Source organism: Podarcis muralis, chromosome 2, assembly GCF_964188315.1.
Source record: "Podarcis muralis chromosome 2, rPodMur119.hap1.1, whole genome shotgun sequence".
Classification (NCBI taxonomy): domain Eukaryota; kingdom Metazoa; phylum Chordata; class Lepidosauria; order Squamata; family Lacertidae; genus Podarcis; species Podarcis muralis.
In genome coordinates, this window is record NC_135656.1 from 84,860,465 (window position 1) to 84,881,544 (window position 21,080).

Below are 21,080 nucleotides of genomic sequence, written 5' to 3' on the forward strand. Positions count from 1 at the left end.
TATGGCTTTTATGATTTTTCCTCCTTATAATTTTATCTCTGAGTTAAGTGAATTTAGTGCCGCTAAAAGATGCTGAACTGACAGCTCTGAGGCATAAAAGCCTCGTGTCCGTCTGCAGAGCAGGCGCAGCGAGGGCAGGCGAAGGCACTTCTCGCTCACTGTTCCCCCTCTGGAGTACAAAATGGCAGCTGTTTGAACTTACAAAATAGGGCAACCGTAATGCTTGGATCTGTGATGGGACTGAACTTAACTTCTGGCCAACCTTCTAGAACACACTTTCTAATCAAACTAGTGGTTTGCCATCTGATTTATTTTGGGTTGTAGCCATCATTAGTCCTAGTCCTAGCAGTTCCACTGAGTCAGTCATGTCCATTGCTGTCAATGAATCTACACCTGAGTGGTAGTAGAACTGGATATGTTTATATCTCACATTACCTCCCTCTCTTTTGGCACAACTGGATAAAATTTGCAGGCATATTAGGCCCTTCTGAATTGATAACTTCTGCAAAAATTCCAAATAGGTGCAGGAGCTTCTGTGCATAGCACCTTCAATAATATTTTTTTGAGTCAGTGTTGGATGTGTGGGTATGTGACACAGACAAAAAGGACATGCATGTCCAGCATTTTCCAAGCAAGCATCACCAGCCGAACAAGCAGAGAGCACAGAATGCCAGAGAACAAGGCTACATACATAGTTCAGTTGGCAGAGCATGAGACTCTTAATCTCGGGGTCATGAGTTTGAGCCCCATCTTGAGCAAAAGATTCCTGCATTGCAGGGGGTTGGACAAGATGACCCTTGTGGTTCCTTCCAGCTCTGATTCTATGAATATCTAAGGTGACACATCAATCCGACATCCCTACCCGAAAGCATTGTGATTGGAGAACCCTGACAAAATTATCCCCTCTAATTGGAAGTGAAATCTGTCAGTCACAAAAGAGTTTTCTTCTCCCTTGTTTGACATTTCATTTATATAGCAAATGTGGGGACAAATTTTTTTTTGCAGACACACTACCTACAGTGCTTCTTAAGAGATCACATCTCCAAAGCATTATGAAGCACTTCAGAGGACCCAAGTTAGGTTCAAGGTGTTTTGGACAGACCCAGTGCAGCTTGGACAAGCTTCAAATCTGTCCATAGTGTCTTGCTTCACTTTAGGATTTGGATTCATCTGAATCTGATGCATACCCTAATTTGAACCCATGACTCCCCAATCCTAGCTTGAGACTGTAACCACTACATCACACACTAGGGTGGTTTTGAACTAGTCTCATCAGTGTCCCCCCCACCCAAGCCTTTTGGATCTTCTTTTCTTGTCAAGTGGCAACCTTAATGCCAGCTAATTGGCATATCAAAATCTATATAGGAAAATGGCTTAGCATTGGTTCATATAGCTCAGTAATGCCTACACTGATCGGCAGTGACTCCCAAGTGTATCAGACAAGTATCTCTTGGAGATGCTAGGGACTGGACCTGGGATCCTTTGCATGCAAAGCATGCGCTCTATCACCAAGCTATATCCATACAAGCTATCATATAAAATTCTGAATGGGTTTCAGTTTAGTGAGATAATATTTCCTTTTCCTCTGCTGTGCTGATCCTCATATCACCCTTTCTATCAGAAGACTGTGAGCATAAGTAGAAAGGCTAGCTGGACTCTTATTATACCCCCTGCTTTCCCTTTTGATACACTAAGAGGAAACTACTACAGCTTGGAGTGCAACTGTTCTTCCTGCTGAGCTACCATCCGCTTTTGTCAGGGCTAATACAGGGACTGGCAAATAAATCGGGAAGATGGGGGTAGAAACCTGTCGAGTGGCAGTGGAGGTGTGGTGAGGCTATAGTGGTTCAGGTGAGGGCTTAAGAAGCTGCTTTGTGGTTGCCCTGGCAGCTGAAATATGTTTACACCTCTCTACCTGGACTGTCAGAGTGAGTGGGCAGAGCAGCTGCAATGAGTGCATCCACTGAAAACCTGGGTTCTGGGGGAAAATATCCTGCCTCACTAATTGATGAGCCCTGATTTTGCTCAGTGAAGAATCTGGGATGTAATCTAAACCATCATAAGTAACTGGTGGTTTTATTGGCAACAGCATTTGCCGGCATCAAGTTACAAGTTAAACAACTTGATTTGGGGGAATCCTTGATTGTTCGTTTCCTAATGACACTTAAGAGACTCTGAGGTAGAGCATGCTGTCATCTTCCCTGCTCATTTTTTTTGTCATCGCCTTCTCCCAACATATGACACACACAAAAATAAATGAAAACAGGAATGATGCAAGGTGTTTCTAAAACAAAGAATGTAGTGGGGAGAGTGAATAGAGATAATTTTATCTCTCAGCCACTTTTTATGATACAATACTAACATGAAAAGCAGGCCTTAGGGGCAAAATGCATGTTAATCTTACCATATTTCCAGTGGGGTAGCCACACTACTCTGTTGCAGCAAAATCAACAGAGTCTTAAAGACTAACAAATTTATTCTGGCATAAATTTTCCTGGACTACAGTCCACTTCATCAGATGCTTGAATTGTTAGATAACGTACAGCTAAGGGTAATTTACCAAAAGTTAAGATGCATATATTAACTACCAAAGATGGTGCCTTTGTAGTGAGCAATTTCTCTTCTAGGTGTAATTCTTGGAATGACTGATTAGACATGTCATCACAACCTTCACAGTGAGTCTACACATATACATTCAAGTGACCACGAAGGAATGTTTGGCTAGGATGTGGAGGTTTACAGCATGAGGACTATGTCTCATGACGAAAGTACTTCCAAGAGCATTTTCAGATAGAGGCTTTGTTTGCAAATGGGTCACAAAGATGTCACAAGTGGCAACTGATTTATTTTTTTTAATTCCTTTGGAAAGTATAAATCCAGTTTAAATGGGGAGGGGAATGTGGGCTGGCATTTTAATGACAATGATGTTGTGTGGACACTGCAAAAATAAATAAAAAATGCATGCGTGAAGAGCACTGATCCCAGAATAAATGTCCATCAGGAAGCACCCTAAATGTTACAAGCGGGTGGGAATCGCTTGCCACAGAGAGGCAGAATTCCAGTGCAGGTATAGTGCATTCACTAACTCTTAGCTTCTAGGTGCTTATGTGGTCTAGTAGTCTGCTTTCATAATGGGTTAAAAGCTGGCCACAGTGAAATTTGTTTCACAAATGTAAAACAGTATGCTTTTGTATAGATGAAATTTCTTTAGGTTGGATTTACATGTTTGTTTAGGGACGCGGGTGGCGCTGTGGGTAAAACCTCAGCGCTTAGGACTTGCCAATCGCATGGTCGGCGGTTCGAATCCCCGCGGCGGGGTGCGCTCCCGTCATTCGGTCCCAGCGCCTGCCAACCTAGCAGTTCAAAAGCACCCCCGGGTGCAAGTAGATAAATAGGGAGCGCTTACCAGCGGGAAGGTAAACGGCGTTCCGTGTGTTGCGCTGGCTTGCCAGATGCAGCTTGACACGCTGGCCACGTGACCCGGAAGTGTCTGCGGACAGCGCTGGCTCCCGGCCTATAGAGTGAGATGAGCGCACAACCCTAGAGTCTGTCAAGACTGGCCCGTACGGGCAGGGGTACCTTTACCTTTACCTTTACATGTTTGTTTTGCCACTGTTATGGTTTTTTTTTGGGGGGGGTATAATTTTATTTTATTTGCTATGTGTGGGACTCCCCTCCAAACATAGATACCAATGTATAAACTGTGATGACACACACTTTTGACATCATTTTTCTAGCTACAGATCCAGTGAAAAGTTTCCTCTTATTTCTTGTTATTGGTGCTGAAAAGCATGCACAGGGGGAGGGGGGAGGCCTACACTGGTTAACAAATGTGAATGTTCAAGAACCACCCGTAGTCCTTTTGAAATTTCAAAACTTGAAAGATTAATTGCTCCTCCTGGGCCCTTCCTTCTTTACTCTCTGTTTCTAAATGGGAAGAAAATCCCATTTCGACAGAACTTGCTTCCCCGGAAATGTACTTTGGAACTCAGCCTAGCCCAGCTCAATAAAAAATCAATGGGAGATGGTCTGCACTGTAAGCAAGTGATATATAAAACTGGGAACCTTCAGGTGAATCCGATGTTGCAGTGTTGCTCTGATCAGAGAAAAGGATCTACAGTAATGATGTGAAAAAGAAAAGATAGTAAGGTTCTCTGTGTTGTGTTGGGGAAATTTTGATCAGGGGTGCTGCTATCAGAGCAGGGCTTTGGGCAGGGGTGAAACTAGGCTTTATTTCATCCGGTTCAAAGACCCAGTTTGGCAGAAACCCTCCATGCATTTGTGTGCACCCCTCTGGAGGCTTCACCCGGGGCAAAAAAACTGGCTAGCCCCCCCCCCCAGCTACATCTCTGCTTGGGGGCAGAATAAGCAGCCCCCTCCCACAAATGCAGCAGGCCTGGGTGCATTCCCCCCCTACATCACCTCCCATATGACTATTAAGTCCAGAGTCTAAAAGGACCTCAGCTCACCACTGTTTTCACTAATGGTTGCACTGTTGCCAAAAGTTTCAGCCAGCCTTGCTCAAACTTGTGCCTTCCCAATATTTGTGGACCATAATTCCCATCATCTCCAGCCAGCCCTGCTGATTTAGGCTATTTGGGCTTGACCTTGCTCCCCCCGCACCATTCTGAGGCATAGAGCAAGGTCCCAGCTTCAATTCATGGCGTCTCTAGCTAGGGCTAGGAATGTCCCCTCTGCCCAAACCCTGGAGAGCCTCTGCCGGTTAGTGCAGACAGTACTGAGGTGGGCGGAGCAGTAAAAGGTAGCTTCCTATTTCCCATCGAACACAGCGTGATTTACTTCTGAAGAAACGTTCGGGGATTGTGCCCCATGCCTCACAGTTCTCCGTGGCAAGGGGATTTTCACCGGCGATGACACGATCGCGGTTCAGCCTGCAACGCATTTGCTGCGAACCTTTTAATTCAGCTCTACATCCTAGCCAAAGCAGCTTTTGCATCCCTTTGCAAAACCGGACAACCATCCCCTTGTAAAGCAAAGCAAGACACGTTTTTCCACGTCCAGAGTGTTGCTGCCGACCCATTCTTGCTCCCGAGACGATTTCTCCCCGCCCCGCCTTCTGCGGCACCCTCGGTTCTTCCGACAAGCCATTGCGAGCATCACCGCTTTTAAGGCTCCTCGGGCGGCATTGCCCCTTTAAGAGCGCGCCAGCCTCCTTCGGCTTGCGGGCCTCCCCTCGCCTGCTCTTCATTCTCTTCTCTCCTCCTCCTCTCCTCTAGCGCGCCGGTCTGCACAGGTGTGGGCGCCCTCTAGAGGCCGAATCCGGGCGAGCCGAGCAGCGACTGCAGCCCCTTTTGAATGTGTCTCTCCGTCTGCCTCCCTGGGAAGTCAGATCGAGGCTGGAGTTCCATTGGAACCCTGCGCTGCATTCCTTTCCATTCATGCTGGGCAGCGGCGGCGGCAGAAAAGCAAGTGGAGCGCGGAGCCCGGAGTTGCAGCGCGGGGGTTGTTCGGTGTGGAATGTAATCATGGCAGGCGCCTCCGAAGCAAGCTCCGATTCAAGCTGTAAGTCACCTCGTCTAACTTTCCTCTTTGAGGCTTTCCGTGGATACGTTTGTGGGGTGGCCTTTTTTTTTTTTTTTGTGGTATGTATGTTTTGTTTGAAAAAAGCAAGCGATCGTTGCAGAGAGGAAGACGCGAAAGAGGTGGTTTGCATGGAGAGGGTTGAGAGAGCGTAGCGAAACGCCTTTCTCCGCTTCCCTGGCTTGGCTCCGAGATAGTTGAGCCTCATTCAAGAGAGACACACTCACAAAACACACACACACACGGGGAGATGTTCAGCCTTTCTTAGTTCGGAGTAAGCCTTTTCTGTTTTACTGGGGGCGAGGTGGTGGGGGCAGAGATTTGCGGTTCCGGACGCGGCGAGAGACCCGCTTTCCCTTTAGTTGATTTATTCCTTTCTTTTGCATGCGGGAGGAGAGAGGAGTTTGCTGGATTCTTTTGCTGGGTGGGATCGGCGGCGCCGACGCCGCGGCGCTGCTATTATTTGGGGTGGTGGTGTCTTTGGTATGTGCGCTGTGTGTGCCGGGGAGATCGTAAAGTAGGGAAAGCGCGTGAGACGAGCACACACACACACACGCACGAGCGCGCGCACACACACCAATGTGGCATGGGGGTGGGGTGAGAAAGGGGACCGGCTCATCGCTTGGCCAAAAACGCTAGCCCGGAATGGTGTGGTCGGAAGGCTTTTTCCCGAGGGGATCTCGGCATCAGGAAGAGCGAGAGAGGCTGCATGGGTCCTTCGGTGAAAAGGAAGCAGAGAAATGTGGCCGGCGAGGCAGGCTCGGAGCGGGAAGAGTTGACAATGAGACGCGGAGGAGCGCTGGCAATTAAAAAGTGTGCGTAGCGAACGCGGCACCTCGGCAGCCTTTGCGACGCGCGAGAGAAGGGCGTGTGCGCGCGCGTGGTTAGCGGCGGCCGTAGTGGCGGGTGGTGGAAACGGAATGGAAAGGGCTGGAATGGATCCGCATGTGGTTGTAACAGCGACGCTAGCAAGAGATGCGCGGCGGGGAGGGAAAGCCGAGCGGGGGTGGAGGGCGGCGGCGGCGGCGGCCGAGCACGAGGAGCAGCAGCAGCGGCGCTTCCTTGGAGAGCTTTGGAGGCACTAAAAACGTGCCGCCGCCGCGCTGGTTCCGTGCATGCGGAGGTCTCTCCCTTTGCCTTTCTCCTTCCGCAAACACACCCCTCGGCACACCATGCCTGGGCGAAGGGGGGAAAGTAGGCAAGGACGGAGCTCGCTTGGAGGCGGCGGGGGGAGAAAACTGCAGCAGAGCTGAGCGAGGACGGCAGCCTGCGTGTGTGGCTGCGCGGGTGCAGCGTGGCGCTCCGACTGCCGCTTGCCAGCTCTTTCCGCATTTACCTTGCGCTTGTGGGTTATTCTCCAGGAGCTCCTGCCTGCCTCCGCCTTGCTCGGAGGGAGGGGGGCCGGCGCCTGGCGAGCGGCTCGGCAAGCCTGCTGTATTCCATCTTTTCCTTCCTTTTTTCCTTGGGGGTGTGCGGGGAGTGTGTGTGTGTGGACAGAGAGAGAGAGAAGCTGGCTTTGGATAGACACTGTCTTTTCTGGCTTCGGAGGCTGGCGAGGGGAGGGCAGCAGCTTCGCAGTGCGAAAAGTGACTCAACTCTCCAGTCATCCTCGTCGGCGCAATGAACCCGGTGGAGATGGTCGTGTCATTTCCACCAGCCATTCCCCCTTGCTCGCTCTCTCGCTCTCCTGATTTGCAAGGGGGAAAAGTTTGATCGCAAAGATTTTTATTATTATTACTATTTTCCTTTTATTGGGATGTCGGGGACGGTGGACCGCTGAGATCGGGCAGTTAGAGGACCCCCCCCCCGGGCACAATCTTGCAACCCACAGCAAGTCTAAAGGGAAGGGGACACACCATTTTCTCCCCTAGCCTAGTTTTGGCGTCATTGCCCCAAGCCTCCCCCGATCCTCTTCTCCCTAAATCCGTCCCTCCTGGCGCCCGGAGTTGAAGAACTTTGCCTGGGGAGCGAGTCGTCCCTTTGGCTTGGGAAGAAGCCCCGTGAGCTTAGCGAGAGATGCCCCAGCCGAGCTGGAGGAGTCCCCGCGGGGCTGCCTGGCTGCTGTGAGGCAGGATGTAGGTACCCACACCTTGGTTCTCCTTGCCGCGAGGCTTTCCTCCATCCAGGCTGCTAGAGTTCCTCCTTCCAAAAGGAAACCGCTTTCTCCTTGCTTGTCAACTTCCTTAATGGGCAAGCAGGAGCTAATCTGGCCAGCCAGCAGTCCAGTGATTCCAACCCCACACTGCCCTCATTGGTATTAAGGGTGGCGGCTGCTGATGGGTCTTGTTGTGTAGCCTAGTTCGTTAAGCAGAATAGCCCCCGCCCCCCCCACTTTTCCTGCCCCCATCTGGTAATGAGAGAATCTGTGGACCAGGAGTGCTGTAAGAATTCAAGGAGCCTTTGCACAGCGCTTCAAAAAGCACGTAGCACCATATTATGGGTTATTCATTCATGAATTATTCTTGCTGATTATGGTGTAGTTTAGGAAAGGCTCCGAAGCTCTGCCACCCAACAGCAACCCTCCTTGCACCCAGATGATAAATATAGCTCTGTGGAGTGAATAAGAGAGGCTGTTGTGTGTTGTGTGTAGGTGTTATCCATAATGCATATGTATAAGCCTTTACATTAAACAAAAACTGGAGGTTGTAAACCACCCTGAACCCTTTCGGGAAGACAGGGTAAATGTCTAGGTAAAGAATAAATTTGTTCAAATAAAAATAAGCCCATTTATGCAGAGTGTAGCTCTTGCTTGCATATTTGTTTTTCAGAATTGCTTTCCTAGAACCACTGTTCTAGTTATTGGGTCCTCTGTGTGTGTGTGTGTGTGTGTGTGTGTGTGTGTATATGTGATACAGGTATAAAATCTGTGTCCAGAGCACACTCGCAAGGCTCCAGCATATTTGAGTGCAGGGCTTTGCAGACATTCAGATGTGGTCTGGGTCCAATCAATAAATGAATATTTGATCCTTTTTTCCCCTTTGATTTTTTATGTGTGCGCATTCTTCCTTTCCATCCAGTGAAATTCTCTCTCATCACCTTAGCCGTGTGTTTATGCATATTGATTAAGTGTCTGGATTGACCAGCTCTGACTGGGGGATTGTGAAGCAAGGAGGGTATAGGCAGAATTTACATGAGATCAGTAGTTACAGAATGAACCTAGTTAGGAATCTGGTAAATTAGGAAGAGGTGTGGGATTTAGCCTTTCTAGTTAAAAACCCTTTCCCCACTCCCTCATGCCCACGTGTTTTGAAGAAAGTATCTTCAATATCGTACAAATTAACATTTACAATAATCCTTTTAGAAACACAGCAGGAAGAAAAGTTCAGATCGAAAGCTGCCTTTAGGAAGTAGTTTCCCCCCTCCCTTAAGATGAAATCTGTAAGCAAACAGACTTCTTAGAATACAGTTGGTTATTGCCCTTTCAGTGGAATAAAAATTATTCATCCATTTTTTTTTTGTTGCAATGATGAGGAAGAGGGATCTGCAAAGGATGAGCACAGGGCTATTGACTGCATCAAAGGTTATTCATTTGAAAACATCATTTCCCTCTGTATAGCATCTAATTGCTTCCTGAACAATCTCAAAGTCTTTTGTATGTACTCAGTGGGTAAAATGAGTGACTCGATATCTCTCTCTTAAGATACTGGTTGTGACCAAATTGTGCAGAGTGAGGAAATCAAAGCAAATTAGCAGGCCATCCCCCTACAACTTGCAGCTAGAGGCAGAGATAATTTCTTAAGTGGGTTATAAAGAGAAGAGGCTTAAAAATAAAATCATCTGCTTCAGACTGTTTGCATAGTTCAGCTTGTTTTATATTAGTAAATTACAGTGCTGGTGGTGCTGAGACAATATCGAGTCTGTGTGGGTGGGAAGGAAGTTTAGATCCAAAATATGTGATCGTGTAACAGAGCAAGACGCTGTGGGGAATGCTAGATGGTAATCCGCTGTGTTGCACTCTGGATCTGTATTTTTGTTTTGGATCCTGCTGATTCCTCCCTTTAACCTGATCTGCCTGTTTGGATTAAGATCCCATTGTGCCTAACATGCATGTATTCCTCTCTGGTAGATTTTGCAGAAACAATAGCCAGAGGGCGATTATTGCTTTTCACAGTTGGATTGCTGGGTGTTCTGTCCCATTTGTGTGATACCTTAGCAAGCTTTTCAGGGACACTAAAACACCCCTCCTGCCCAATTAGAATGTGTATTAAACTATGTACTTAGGTTCAGATATGTCCAATTGTTGACAACATTCTCCATTGAGATATGGACTGCTTGTTCCACTAGCAAGTGCCATCGTTTTCAGATATTTAGGGGAGGGCCCGTCACTCCCTCATAGAGCACTTGCATTATATGTAAAAAGTCCCACCTTCAGTTCCTGGCATTTCTAAGTAAAGGGATCTTAAGTAGCAGTGCTTGGAAGCCCCTTTGCCTGAGATGCTGGAGGACCAGAACTGGAAGTATTTATTTTCTACATTTATAGCCCACCTTACTTCCATCATGGTACTCAAGGTGGCATATGTTGGATTCATAAAGGTTGTCTCCCATCCACTGACCAGATGCACACCTGCTTCAGCATCATAGATGGACCAAGGGTTTGATTTAGTATAAAGCAGCTTTATATGTTCATGTAAAATGTTATTAATTTATCTTAAATAGAACGTTCAAAAATAGTATATTGAATGTAAACTTTATTTTTCTGCATCTCCCCACACCATTTTATTTTTTAAAAAACCCGTGTCCTCCCAGCAAACAGTCATTTCCCACATGATAATCACATCATCAGATCTATTTACCATGCTAAGCCAGTTGTTTCCATACAGTCACTCACTCAGTTTTTAGATTTCACTTTATAGGAATTGTGGTTTTTACCTTGATCCTAAACATGCAAACAAATGCCACTGATTTCAGGTGAGTTTGTTTCTAACAAGTTAAGTGAAGGAGTGCAGCCTTAATTATTAGGGAATTTAATTTGTGTTTCTCTCTCTCTCTCTCTCTCTCTCTCTCTCACACACACACACACACACACACACAACACAAACACACACACACACACACACACACACACACAACACACACACACAAACAAACTTAAATGCTGCCCAGCCTGGTATGTGTGTGTCTCTTGCATGGTTACCAATTTTTAAAAAATAACTGCAGCTCACTCCTCCCCTCCCCAAGGAGAGTTGGGGCCAGAATGGAAGGCAGCGCTAGAGGCCTTATGAGAACGGTGTGCATTTTGGGGAATTGGAGGCTATGAATGACTCCTGAACTGATGATGAATGCTGGCGTTAGTTTATGCCCTCTGCCACTTGTGTCGGTAAGGGGGCTTGTCTCCTGCCTGAATGGAGGGTGTTCAATTGAGGAACCCCACTTTTTGTTTCTGAAGTAGGCAAATGCCCCCTGGAGTCAGTGTGAGTGCTGCTTGCAGGATGCAGTTATTGGCGTCACATCTGACTCAAATTTATTTTGAACCACATCACTATCCCTAACAGTCTCCTTTGTAATAAGACAAATGCACACAGAGGCCCAGAGGCACTAATTACCTATCCGAGATGCTTATACCAAGCCGACATCCATAGAAATTTAACTGCCCTGCAGTACATACACAGTTATCCTCACAGTACCCCTGAAAGATAGCACCATGCTATTATCTCTGTTTTATAAGTTGTGGAGTGAGATGCAAGAGTGTTGCTTTACCTTACTGGGGTGTTGTGAGGACAAACACCCACAACTGTAGACATCTGTGTACATCTGTTAATGCTCCTTTGCATTCAAGCACATTCACATTTCCTCCAGTCTTCAACTTTGCTGTCATATCATGGTAAAATACTAGGGGGACTTAGCCAAAGTGATACAGAAATCAGTGGCAAGTAAAAACTAGACTGAGAAGTGTTGAGCCACCACAGTGGAACATATCCTGTGATTTGCTTTTTGTTGGGCTTCCTCTGATTATGAAATAGATGTCATGCGTTGCAACTGACCTCCTGATGAGTGGCCTTCTGGAAGCATACAACACCCAGAGTTCAGCATCTTCACTAGCTTACTGTTGTTTTCCAAGGGCAAACAAGGTGCATGGGACTGATGGGAATTGAAAACACCTAGAGGGCACCAGGTTGGGAAAGACTGCTCTATCACACAGGGGAGTGATTCCACCCTTTTATACATCATGATTGTGTTTGCTGCAGGTACACTGGTGTTTTCTGAAGCACTGAAATATGAATGACAGCTGCCCATCCTTTTGCACATGTATCAGAAGGTCACTTTAAGGCACAACCTTGTGCACTCATTTGTATGGGTGTTAAGAACATGTGTCTGTTTGTGCTTCCCATGTCTGGGAAAACAATATAGTCTCTGTAAACATGGTTGCTGCCAAACATGGAGATTCTCTAAGATATACTGAGACATAAGTTTCTCTGATGACCCTGGGTTTTCCACTTTCTGCTCCAATATGTGCCACAATATGTGTGATTTCATGGAATTGTTTTTGCTACATCCATCATTCTACAGTAAACATCTAGTGCAGTGGTGAACCTTACTTGCCTATAGTCTGATTGTGGTACGCCATACTCTGTGCGATGTGGGGCAGTGGTTAGTGGGAAATCTCCAGTCTGCTATGTGAAGCTTAATAGCCAGCTTTGGGTAAGTCACTTTCAGTCTACCTCACGGGTTTGTTGTGAGGTTTAAATGGGGGAAAGGCACAATACAAAATTTTAATGTTAAAGGTAAAGGGATTTGGTGGGAGGCAGAGTTGGATTGTTCTTTGTTCTTAAAAGCACCTAACACTGCAGGGGAAATGAATAAAATTCAAAGTTACATTGTTAGAATGGAAAACTGGGCTGAAACTAATGAACTAAAATTTAATAGAGATGAATGCAAGGGCAAAATAAAATGCACAAGTATAGGACGGGATATTTGGCTTGGCAGTAGTACATGTGAAAAGGACCTTGGGATTCTAGCTGATTACAAGCTGAACTTGAGTCAGCAGTGTGACGTGTCTTCATAACATGCCAATGTCTTTAGACTGCATTAAAAGAACCAAGTCAAATAAATATTAGTTTCATTTTATTCTGTACCAGTCAGACCACATTTGCAGCACTCTGCCCTGTTCTGGGTGCCATCCTTCAATTAGGATATAGATAACTTTGATCAGAGCTAGAGGAGGGAAACGAAGATGGGTCTAAACAGCAGGAGCTACAGCCAGGGTTATGGAAAACCAAGTCCAATGAGCAGAGGTTGAAGGAACTGCCTACGTTTAGCCTTGAGAAAGCTGAGGGGGAAACAATAGCACCATTCAAATACCTGAAGGGCTGTCACATAGAAGACAGGCCCAGACTTGTCCTCTGCTTCCCTAGTGGGCAGAATGGGATCTTAAGTTATACAAAGGTAGGTTTCAGCTGAACCTTAGGAGAAATTAGTTGAGTAGTTCCAACAATGGAACCAGTTACCTGATGAGGAGCTCTGCCTCACTGGAAGTCTTCCAAGCAGAGGCTGGGCAGCCATCTCTTGAGCATGCCATGCCCCTGAATTTCCTGCATTGAGCAAATGGCTGGACTAGGTTGCCTACAAAGATCCCTCCAACTCTTGTGATTCCTCAGTGAGATGACCCGTAATGGTGGTGAGGTTTCACTGAAATACAGGTTAGCCCCACAAGTACCAACACTCCCCTGCAGTGTGTATCTGTAGGGGAGTGTTCTTGTGGGTTCAGTTCTAACGGATGACACTGAGGTATCACAAGTCTAGCCACTGCCCCACATGTTTGGAATATGCGCCCTAGGATATGTCCCAGACCGTTACTGTTACTAAATAGTGGTAGCACGCAACTAGTGTTGTGTTAAGTGACCTTCTGTCATGGGAATTAGCAGCGAGAAAGGCATATGTGAGGGTGCTATTTGCTTTTGGATTTAATGGTGTTGCACATGGATTTCTCATTGTTGCCTATCTCTGATACCCAAGGCGATTCTTCTGGCAGCTGGCAGACTGTGAGTGCATACGCCTCGCTTTTGTGTGTGTAAACGCACACAACTTGTTCGTCCAGATATATTTGGGTGTGTTATTTGATCAAAAGCCTTTTGTGGTAGGATGCTGAAGTGGTGGATAAAAGGAAGGTGTACTTAGCAAATTCAGTTCATCTCAAGCGTGGGTAATGCCTTTTCATAAAGGATGTCTTTTGACCTGATAAGAGGTGTGGGTCCAGTTTCACCCTGTGAAGAGCAGCCGCTCAGCACTTCTAGGGGCGGTCAATCCGTGTGTTTAGAAAAGAGCTAAAGAAACCACACTGCTCCTCAAAAAAAAGCTCAGTCATGTCTGTGCATTTCCTCCTGGAGCAGCCATTACTTTTGGATGATGTGTTTCTGTTCCAGCTTGACCTTTGCTGCTGTTGCTTTTATGTCATCCCCTGTTCCCAGACCCTTTAAACCCCAGGCAAATGCCTTTTAGATACCGGAGAAACATTAACTGACCATCGAGAGTTTTGTTTAAAACAAGTAGGATATATGTTGGAGGTTTTCCTCATTTAGCAGGGGCACAGAAAGCACCTGCCCCAACCTCTCCTCTTTGTTCTCTGTGGAACAAAATGCTGAAATTCCCTTCCAGTTGCCTGAACAGTCACTGAACTTCAGATGTCAAACCTCAGCCTAAATGAAATGTAAAGGGTTTTCCTCCCTTCCACTTCTGGTGAGTGAAGATGCTAGATGATCTCATAATATTATGTAATTAAACTCCATAAGATTAGTTTTGTAAGTGATGACATTTTACAGCTGCCAAGATTATCTGAGTCATTTGTTTAAAGTATTTTCTCTTTGTAAACTCTGCGAGAGGAGCATTAAGTGGAAGGGATAGGCTGGGAGCGTTTGCTGTCCTCATTTACTGTTGAGGAACCGAGGAGTGTGTGCAGGCCCATGTGTTTTGCTGGCATCAGTTTGTCTCGGGAGACAATGGAAGAGTGAACCTTTGGAGGTGAAGGCAAAACGTTGGAGAGTTACCACGCCTGCTGTGGCTGTAGAGACTGACATGGGAGAGAGATGTTTTGTTGCAGCAGGGGCAGGTGAAGGCATCCAGTTGTGCTGCTGCAGATGCATCATGGCGTTCCTTCTCTCTGTGCTCCTCTCAGTGGTCATTCCTCCTCTGGACACTACTGTGGATACACAACCTGACTGATAGTCAACAGGCGCTGCGGTTGTCTTCAAGGGAGTCCCACATGGTGGGGTTAATGCTGCTAGCCTTTATGCCATGTTTGCAGACATCTTTGTATCGCAGAGTTGGTCTGCCAATGGGCCTGGTGCCTGAAGCCAGCTCCCTGTAGATCCTTGGGGATCCTGCCATCTTCTATTCTGTGGACATGACCAAGCCAGTGTGGACAAGAAGTCCGAACATGCTGGGAATGTAGTTGAGGAGAGCGCGTCTCTTTGTTTGAGATTCTGTCCTGCTATGTGGTGCCCAAAATCTTTCTGACGCAGCGCATGTGGAAGGTGTTGAGGTGCGGCTCCTGATGCGAGTGAGTTTTCCACATGAAGCTGGAACTGTAGACTACATTACTTGTTATATCCGTTTGAGGACCTCTTCCTACTGTTCTGATACATTAAAGGATTTTGGGGGGAAAGGAATACTCTGCAGAATCTGCAATCTTGTGTATTTTGCTTTTCTTCTGCCAAAGGGTTTACTGTAATACTTTACCCTGCCTCAATGTGGCAAGGTAGAAACCACCTACAGAAGAGTGGATTGCTCTGTGCTCCCCTTTCTATCTTTCTTGCTAGAGGTGGCAGGAGAGAGAGTTGAGGCAGGAGACACAGTTTCCACTTGTGGGCCTTTCTTTTGCCTCCTGCCTTGGCAGTTGCTCCTTTCTGTTCTCCGATCCTCCAGTGACTCCTGCTTGCTACAGAAAAGAACCCCCTCCCCCAAACCCCCAAATTCTCGCAGAACATTGAAAACTCCTTTGCTGCCGAGCAGCAATTTGCTCTCTGACGCCTGCTATTTCAGGTGGCCATGAAGGATAGGTACGCACATAAATGCTTCTTAAATAGCCGCACTGGAAAACCCATTCTCTGGTCTCCACAGCCTCTTGGGTGGCATTGTTAGTACCTTTGCCTGCCTGTATCACTGAGAGTAAAAACTTGTTGCTCTGATCCTGGATCAAAAACGCTGACTATTACTGCGTATGAAAGATGGACGTTCTACAAGGTGGCCTGCCGGGGAAAATCAGATTGGCTTTCGTTTGGTTCTCCGTAAACCTCTGCTGAAGTGGGCTGTTATCCATCCTTCCTCAGAGGTGCTCTGGAAATGCTATCATTTCTTTCCAGGGAGACGACTCTTTATTTCTGCTGAAAGCATTGCCTCCCACTTGGTGGCTGTGTCAGGAATGTATTTCAGCTTGGTCGTGTCACAGGCAAAATAATACTAGTCGTGTCTCTGAGGGTGCGCAGAGTGCACTTCCCTCCCGCTGCCTGATCAGAACCCCCCTGCGTCTTTGACACAGTCTTGACTCTGCAGCTCCAGCTCTTCTCTTCAGCTCTTGCAGGAGCCCACTTTGCTAAGGCTGACAGCTTGCAGAGCAGCCTGTGGGCTCTCCCTCCCCCCCCCCACTCCCCCGCCCCGCTTTTCCTATCTCACACATCCAATCTGCTGGCCAAGTTGGCACTGAGACCGAGGAGAAGTAGTAATCCAATTTGGGCACTTTAACTGCACTTTGCTAACTGTGCCTCTGGCCAAAGCTTGGGAACTTTAATCTGCCTAATGACCTCGGCTTCAGGGACTGGGGGAACTGACTGACGGTCATTTGTTTTATTTATTTGCTTTTACTTTTCAATGGCTGTTGGGGGCAGGGTTGGAGGGAGGTGGATTTGACACAGGTGCTGAGGTTGCTAGGGCCCAGTTGCTGGTGTATGTGGCATCCTGCACAAGCCATAACTTTTCCTATAGCAGCAGAGAAATGTGGGCCTTTTTTTTGCAATTTAATTCTTTTTTTAGCATTGTTCTGTCTTGTTCTTCTCATCACCTCATATTTTTTTTATTTTATTTTAAAAAATCTTGTAGAGACGGCATCACCAGGCAAGTCAGTTTTGCAATATATTATTATTTTTCAGGAATGCTCAGCCAAGAAAAATAAAGTGCCTCTCTCTTCCTTTGGTTGCCTACTGTTTAATGTACAAAATACAGGGGTGGTAATTGCATTAAAATGTATATAATTATACCATAGGAAAAAAAGAAGTCTTGTTAATTGCACGGGTGTTTTGAACTGATAAGTGTTGAGTGATTCATGTTTTCTTAGGAGTTCACTAAAGCAGAGCTGTCCTCCACAATGGGAGAGGCTTGTTTTCATACGATTCAGAGACAGTGAACTAAACATAGAATCTGAGCTGACTTCACTATCGCCTAGGCCCACTGTGCCTTACTGGGCTCTTTGGAAACCGATCCTGCAAGATGCTGAGTGCCCAATCAGAAGTAAGTCCCACTGAGTTCAAAGGGGCTTACTCCCAAGTAACGGTCAACAGGATTTTGTTCTAAAGCATTCACACTCTCCTTTTTTAAACAAGAAAATAGGTTTGTGAAGCTAAATCCTAACAGCTAAAAACTAATTGCACATAACACTAAACTACGGTTTAGCACTATGTGGGTGAACCTCAGCAAGCCTGGGGAAAGGGCGAGATTCAACTAATGAGTCCTGTCAGTAGAAGCCCTGTATAAAGACTTACGCTTGTGCAATGGGGCTCCCCCCGCAATACCCCATGAAATTGGCTCTGGGGGGTTGTTAGGCAAACACTTGGAACAGCATGGGGGGGGGGAGAGGGGGCTCATTCCATCTGGCAAACCAAAATGATTGCCTTGAGGGAGTGATCGCCTTAGCAGGAAGTTGAATCCTTCCCAAAGCGATAAGGGGACTTCTGCCGAGGTCACTTTCATTTTCGAAGAATGTTGGCTTAGTGTTACATGTGTGAACCAGAAATGCTGATTTAAAACAAATGATGGTTGGGTGCCAAGCAAGCCAACTTCAAACCACGGGTTTGGCATTACATACTAGGACCCACCCTCTCTTTTTCCAGGCACTTTTCTCCTTAACTCCACTTGCTTCCAACACCACTGCTGGAGGGGGAAATACCTGCAGCAAGGCAGTGCAATGAGATGAGAGGGGAGGGAAAAGTTTATCTTATTACGCGACCTTACTGCATTACACTACCTTGCAGGCAGACGCATGAACAAAGAAATGTGACTGCATCTGTCATATCTGGCTGGTCCCACAACACATACTTACATTTCCAAGGGAGCAGTCCCCTTGACAATAAAGGGATGGCTCTAGGATTGTCAGGGGATTAAAATGTGTTACTTGATTAACTCTGGTTTTAAGTCAATTGCATGTAGAAACATTTGCCTATTGCAGAATCTTGGTGAAGGTGCCTTTGGGAGGACCCTGAAGTAAACTGTTAGCTCATTTAAAATTGAATAAATGGATGCCACCTCTGATCTTTTGTAGAATAAGTCAGGGGAGAGGGAATGTAACAGACATAAAAACGGCTTTTAAAGAAGTTCAAGTTCCATCAGTGGTGTTTAAGATCAGGATTTAAAGGAGCATTGAAGTTTATTTCTGTTGAACATTGACAGCTTCAATTATCCCTGGCTTTTGTGGTTGGAGGGAATGGTGCATTGTGATTCTGCCAGCTTAGGATACGAGGAAAGAAACAATCCTTGAGCTACTTACCTGCAGTCATATTTCTATTAGGACGGGGAAGATGATGCATGTTTGTATTGTTCAGAAGGTCCTTTAAGAGACCTGAGTCCAAAATCTTTACTTGTCGTCCATCAAGCAAAGCTCCACTGATTAACTGAAGGAAGGAGAGAGAAATGTTCATCTGTCTATGCAGTGCTTTTTTTCTAAAATAAATGTTTAGCGGGTACTCTCATTTTCCTACTCATATTGAAATACTGCCCCTCAATGAGGCCAAACTTAGATTCACAAAATGTTTAGAGGTATGCGTCCCCCTGTGTCCCCCCCCCCCAGAAAAAAGCACTGTGTCTCTGAAGCTTTACTCAAGGGGGTGAGCAAACTTACTGCCCCTAGAACCGAATGTAATGATCAATGGGTTGGGGACTGCATGCAAGGGGGGGGGGACACAACTGGACAGTGGTGTGGTGGGTTGGGCTCCCCCCACCTCCCCCCAAGCCCCTAGTGTCCTCCCCAAGAAACGCATGATCAGGTACAATCATACCTTGGTTTTCAAATAGCTTAGTTCTTGAACGTTTTGGCTCCCGAACGCTGCAAACCGGGAAGTGACTGTTCTGGTTTGCAAACTATTTTTGGAAGCTGAACAGCCAACACGGCTTACATGGTTTCCAATTGGCTGCAGGAGCTTCCTGCAGCCAGTCAGAAGCTGTGTGTTGGTTTCCAAACATTTTGGAAGTAGAACAGACTTCCGGAACGGATTCCGTTCAACTTCCAAGCCACCTCACTGCCCCCATCAACACGTACCCAACGTTCCCTCCATCTCTCCACATAGAGGCCGGAGGAAATCCCCTCTTGTATCTGTGGCTCTCACCACTGCCCCACTGGATCTTACTTCTGAGTAAGGTTGCATAGGATTTCAGCTTACGTGTATTAAATTATTAAATGTATAATGTCAAGATGTTATAGTGAAAAGGTTGAGAGACACTTTGTCTAGGAATAGCTCTCCCTGTGAAATCCTCTTGAGTTACTATGGTACATTTTTCACTCCTCTGCATGTCATTCCCCCTACCTTAGTCATTTTCATTCCTAGAAGTGCAGGCATATAAACAAGACTTTTTGCTTCGAGCGCTTTAGGCTCTGATCCTCAAAGAACTGCTGGGAGCTCTGTTGACTTGACTTGTTCTTCGGTGACATTGTTGTTTCCATCCCTGATGTTTCAAAAATGGGGTTGCCAACTCCGATGGGAGAACAAGCAAGACGTTCTCTCAGAAAGCCAAAAACCTGTTTTTCAGGCCAGTGCCTCCAGCAAAACTGAGGGGAGAAAAGAGGCAATGAAACATATCAGGGATTGGTGGAACTTTTTCCAAAATAGGAAGTGTTAAATTTTGTGTGCATGTTAGTATTTTAAACTTCTCTTGCGCAAGCCGCAGAGCTGTCTGCTTTTGGCAATGAGGCCCTTGGCTGAGCCCAGACTGATATAATGTGGGACAATCCCGGCCCCAGGATGCTTTCCCCACACTTTATTGATTGAAGGACGTGATAACTTGTGGCTTCCTTTCGGCTTGTGGAAATATGTGAGCATTCAAAAATACATGGTTCGTAATTGTACAGTGTATATATTTTTAATTGCATACCAGCTCCCACTTGTCACTGGTAAAGGCGGCTTTGAAAAACACGACAAAGTTTAAGACAGTTAAGAGGCTGTTGGGAAAACTGAGGAAACAAATAAATGTTGTGGCTTGCAGAAAATTGGTGCCAGAGTCTCATGAAGCAGACGTCCCATAAACTCACTATCCACAGTGCCTCCTTGTTCAGGGGATCACAGTGTGCTGTGACTGGGCCACACAGTCCAGTGGAATCCAGTGATTGGGTCACAGCCGCCTTTGTTAATGAGAACAGATCAGTGGTTTGAATCAAACGTTTAGCAGCATGACCACCACCAGTATTGCTGTGGTGTTTTCTGTGGCTGACGTAATGTGTGGATGACACGTACGAGTGGCTCCTCCTATGATTGTGCAGGTGTATTTAAAGATGCACGTTTACACACGTATGCTGTCCCATCTTCATATGCTTGCTGTGGGAAACCGTGTGCGTTGTTTTTATTAACACACCTTTCACCCTAAGGATCCGGGGGCAGGTCACAGCAATTAAAACACGACGTTAAAAACAGTTAAAAACAACTTGCAACACAAAAATAAGGTGGGCCCTAAAAACACTCAACTCAAGTGTCAAAAGCTGGGATAAAGAGGTGTGTCTTCAGTATTTGCCAAAAGCCGCGTAATCAAGATGTTGCAAATATGCTTGGAGCTACATTAAGAAGCTTCCCCACTTTAAATGCAATCCATGTTTTGTGTTTAAGGAGCCAAGTCCCGTCACTTAGGCTGCCTTGATATTATGTGACTACGTGTGGCCTGTAGCAGTTATGAACATTTCAATAAATATGTTATGTGGTGATGCAACGTGAAATGGGCTGAATTTACACCTTAATGATCTTTGCTTGATTCAGCTTCTGTGCTTATTTTAAGTCACATTCAAAGTAGCTTCTAGGGCTTAGAGAATGCATTGACCATCTCTTCTTTAGCTCTGCCTTCCAGGAGTGGGATTCAGCTTCCCTAATTCTTATTGCCAGAGACTGCAGTGGCCGTTGTTGAATTGATGCCACTTGCTTTGGTCTCCCTTGTGATAAGGATAATATAATCCAAAAGCCTGGGGAGCAATCAGACCGCCTTTTAAAAAACTTTTGATTGCGGCATGGAAATTAAAATTGTCCATTAGCAAGGGAAGGTTATCGCTCTTTCCACCAGTTCTCTGGTTCCCCCCAGAGTGGTAGGGGGTTAATTTTGTGTGTGGAGGAGACCAGGAAGTGAAGGTTAGGGGCTGTGTAGAA

General features: G+C 46.2%; 1 protein-coding gene across 4 annotated transcripts in view; it reads left to right on the plus strand.

The window, feature by feature from the left end:
• Positions 1-5,268: 5,268 nt before the first annotated feature.
• PLXNA1 (plexin A1) overlaps positions 5,269-21,080 on the plus strand; it is a 293,792-nt gene continuing 277,980 nt past the window's right edge. The window contains exon 1 of one of the 4 annotated variants that reach the window (XM_028719206.2): positions 5,269-5,523. The gene's annotated coding sequence lies outside the window, so the exon portion shown is untranslated. Of the gene's footprint in view, positions 5,524-6,135; positions 6,357-21,080 lie in introns of those variants that run through there. The other 3 variants (XM_028719204.2, XM_028719207.2, XM_028719205.2) reach the window with 3 other exon arrangements.